Here is a 3,987-nt window from a genome sequence, read left to right as displayed (position 1 = left end):
ATGGAAAAATCCCATTAATTTTTCTCGAAATTTGTTGGCGATTCTGTATCATGAGTTCTCAATTTGTTTTTTAAAAAAGTAGAAAATATGACTTCGACTGAATTCCCTGAAAAAGCTTAAAATACATTACGAAATTAGAGAATAATAGGAATGAAACATTCACAATTATAGATACATCTGAGATGTATCAGAACATGCCCAACAGGATGTCGCCCGTCAGTGTGGTAGTCGAGATAGTTGATTCGACCCTCCAGGCGTCGCCAATGGTCCCGAACTAGAGCGCGAGTTAACGCTGGAGGTGTGTGAGGAGAAAGTCCGTAAAGGCATCGTTAGCCACCTTCACCCAAAAGCGTGTCCCTAGCAAGGCCACTACTGGCTTGTCGGATGCCCCCTTCTCATTCTATGGGAGATTTCAGCCAGGCTCTCTATGGCCACGTAATACAGTTTGGCCGGTCACGCCGGCTTCTACGCGTGAGGTGCCAAATGTGCCTACACACACGGGTGATGCGCTCGCGGGCCCTGCAGGTGGCGACGGTTCAAGAGGAGGAGCAACGGCCGGCACCGCGAGGGAGTTGCCACTCTGGTAAATTTGAATCCGGATGTTTTTTGGCAGAACATCCTGTGAAGGCATTTTTCTGTTTTGGTGTTTTTGGAATATTCGAATTATAGAGACCATAAGGATTTATTGCGATCGAATTAGACAACACCGATGGTAAGAGTTCATTTCTTTCTTTTAAATCAGGAAAATATATGATCTTAATATGTGGCGCATTATGTACTGGGCCGCCAGCATACCGTTGTTTAAAGCACGTTGTTTGTCTGCTTCGTTGTCTCTATATATTCACATTGCATGTATGCAATACACTTACCACAACCCCTGCTTGATGTAGCTCTCGTCCAGTTGGTAAAAATAGCTTTTATCAGTGTTGTTTTATCGATAAACTGGACTAGAGATAAAACTGGACAAGCAAAAATCAAATATGAGAGTTGGATCTGTGCAATGCTGCTTGGAATAGAAGGCATCGGGAAACCCATCAAACGTAGCTCGTGCACCGTCTGCTCGGAAGTTTTCGGTGTGGCGATCAACTACCCAGAAGTCATGAGTCCCACTGGCTATCGCTTCGAAAAGCTACTCACCGATAGTCTTCCATTGCGTTGACAGTTTTAAACCTTGCCACTGGAACTCCGTGGCGCGGTACTACTTTGCGTTTGTAGATGCTAGGCCGAGCTCCCGAGCCGCCCATCTCCGACTAGCTTGACTGATGATTCTTCAGCTAGAGGACAACGAGTGCAGTGCTTCCGGTTGCAGGGTAATCAAACTAATAATACTTGATAACTTCTGGGCGCCCCTATTCCTTGCCTCTGATTAGACGTCGAGAAATTATTGGTACTAGGAGTACTGGTACCTGTTACCAGGCTTCTTGAATTATTACTCCTCTTCTCGGTTCTCATAGATGCATGACCTGAAAAATTTCCTTGCTACTAGCGCCTTTGTGAATGTAGAAGGGTCTCCTCTTTTTCTTTCTTGGGTCCAAAGAAGAACTGCGCCAGAAAGTGCACTGTATGCAGCTGGAACTCCACAACAGAATTTTCTATTCTCCACTTTGTGGGTCGACCTTCATAATGCGCAGCCAGCACACTTTATTAGCTTCATCTGTCCTTCACAGTTTAGCTTCATCATCTCCTGATGATTATCAGCCTAAAGCCTCTGGCCTTGCCACTCTGCAATGGAATTAATAAACTTTCAAGACATGACCCAAGTGCAGGGCATGTGATCCCATAGCTTAATTAACTTTCTGTTATCTAATGAACGATGCATCGACCAACCAAGACCATTGACTGCTATCTTGAAACCAGCCGATTATTATTTTTCCCTGTTGAAAAGAGTATAATTGTTTTGTGCTGTTGTCCTGGCGTCCTGCCGTACTGTTGTCCTGGCGTCCTGGCGTACTGTTGTCCTGGCGTACCATGCACGGTCGATCAAATGACACAGGGCACCGCACATTTTTTTCAAGAAAGGGAATATGTTAATATCGCGAAGATACCAATTACACCCAGCCTCTGCAACAACGCAATACCCTACTGGCACTACGAATGCACACAACCAAAAATATTAAATAAGAAGCTAAAAAAAGAAAAGTCCTGCTACAGTGATCTAGTCCTTGAAGCAGCAGTACAAACACCACCAAGACAACACCTGAAGTCCAAATTCTCCAAAGCCGACGCCTCCAAGAAGGAAAAGTGCACAAGCACCATCGTCGCCCGATCATAGATCATAGGCTTTCACCTTGAAGGAAGTCCACGCTCTCAAAACAATGCCTTCAAAAAGCCATTGCTAGGCACAACCAATTAAGGCCAGACCTCGGATTTTCACCCTGAAAGATAAGACCTTGAACTTCTCATGTGTTTTCACCCCCACTTGCATGCCGCTGCTACGAGTCACGAAACACCAAGCAAATTCCTCGTCACCGCAAAGACTCGAACCACCTTTGGTAGTCCTCAGACCACAGCTTCCATGACATTCTCTGCCTCTGACTTCATCATGAAACGAAAAAGACATGTCACATGATGGCAACAAGTAGCAGAGCTTCGGGCCGCTCCCTCCAGAAACCAAATGGTCGGAAAAACATGGGTGCACACGACCGAATCCCATCCGATCCAACAATCTCCATGTATGAGGCGCCCATGGGAGTTCGCCGGCGGAGCCTTCTGAAACTTGACACTCCGGTCAGATCAAGGAGGACAAGCATCAAGCAGATCTTCGTCCTGACGTGGGAAGAACCATATGACCGCCGCCTTTATTAGGCAGAACAATGGCCCTCACGCCGTCGCCCGCCGGCTCCCAACAGCAAGCCGCCATGCTTCCCTCGCCGCCACACAGGTCGTCAAGGTCGCTGATGAAGACCGAGGCCGCCGCCCCAGCATCCCTCTCCGCCGAGTGCACCTCGATGTCCAGGGCCACCGATCTACAGCAGCTAGAGATCCCGTCGCATGGGAATGGAAGGCCCTCACCGCCACCCGCCACACGAGGAGATGAAGGTCCACTGCCGCCGTCAGCCACGCGGGCTTATCCTGGTGGATTCCTCTGGCGGCGATAGGGGACGGAGGTGGAGGGAGCGGGGTGGCGGCGGCTGAGATCTGAATTGCCCGTGCCAACCCTGGAGCGACGCGAGCGAGGGAGGTGGAGTGGCAAGCTTTTTACCGCTTTGATGGTACTACTTCCAGTTTGTACCGCTGTTTTACTGCCCTAGTGACACTGAGGTCACGTGTTAGTTGGCCACCACGGTCGCTTTCCATTTGGCATCCAATGACAGGAAGAAGGCATCAGCCAGCACTTGTAGAAAAGGGGCAAAGGTCCAGGCCGGGTCAGCCCATTAGTCCCGGTTCAGTCAGGAACCGGGACCCATGGGGGCTTTGGACCCGGTTCGTGAGCCCCGGGGGCCGGCCGGGCCACGTGGGCCATCGGTCCCGGTTCGTCTGGACCTTTTGATCCCGGTTGGTGGGACGAACCGGGACCAATGGGCCTCGCTCCTGGCCCACCACCATTGGTCCCGGTTGGTGGCTCGAACCAGGACCAATGGCTAAATAATGCAGAAAACAAAACAAAAAAAACTGGAAAAAAATAAAAATAGCAAGAAAGAAAACAAAAAACAAAAAAAGTGTTTTCAAATTTGAAAATTAATGGCACTATTAGAAAGGTTATAATTTTTCTCAAACTAAAAGCAAAAAGAATTAAAAAATAAAGCAAAAAACAAAAGAAAATAAATAATGCAGAAAACAAAACAAAAAAACTGGAAAAAAATAAAAATAGCAACAATAAGTATTTTGTTGTAAGTAGAAACAGGAAAAAATAGCAAGAAAGAAAACGAAAAAACAAAAAAAGTGTTTTCAAATTTGAAAACTAATGGCACTAACAGAAAGTTTATAATTTTTCTAAAACTAAAAGCAAAAATATTAAAAAATAAAGCAAAAAACAAAAGAATATAA

The sequence above is a fragment of the Triticum aestivum genome, chromosome 3B, assembly GCF_018294505.1.
Source record: "Triticum aestivum cultivar Chinese Spring chromosome 3B, IWGSC CS RefSeq v2.1, whole genome shotgun sequence".
Lineage (NCBI taxonomy): Eukaryota > Viridiplantae > Streptophyta > Magnoliopsida > Poales > Poaceae > Triticum > Triticum aestivum.
This window is presented reverse-complemented; position numbering follows the sequence as displayed.